Source organism: Myotis davidii, unplaced genomic scaffold (genome assembly GCF_000327345.1).
Source record: "Myotis davidii unplaced genomic scaffold, ASM32734v1 scaffold897, whole genome shotgun sequence".
NCBI lineage: Eukaryota > Metazoa > Chordata > Mammalia > Chiroptera > Vespertilionidae > Myotis > Myotis davidii.
In genome coordinates this window covers 481,495-481,760 of record NW_006289393.1, presented here as the reverse complement: position 1 = coordinate 481,760, position 266 = coordinate 481,495, and positions in this window count along the sequence as shown.

Genomic DNA, 266 nt, shown 5'->3' with positions numbered 1-266 from the left:
GCTGTTCTCTAGGTGGGTCTCTGGAGCCGGAGAGGAAGAATGAGGGAGGGGAGGGGGCAGAGCAGCAGGACCGAGTGCGGGTGCGGGGCTGGGGAGGTGCGGCCCCGGGAGGACGCGGGAGCGTATTCCAATGGCCCACGGATCTGAGAACAGGAGGAAGCTTCCCGGCCCTTTGGGAGAAGGGGATAGAGCAACTCCCCTCTCCATTCCAATTTGCTTGCTAGTGGGAGGTCGCGGCAGCGGTCCTGGGCGGCCCTCTCCGGGGG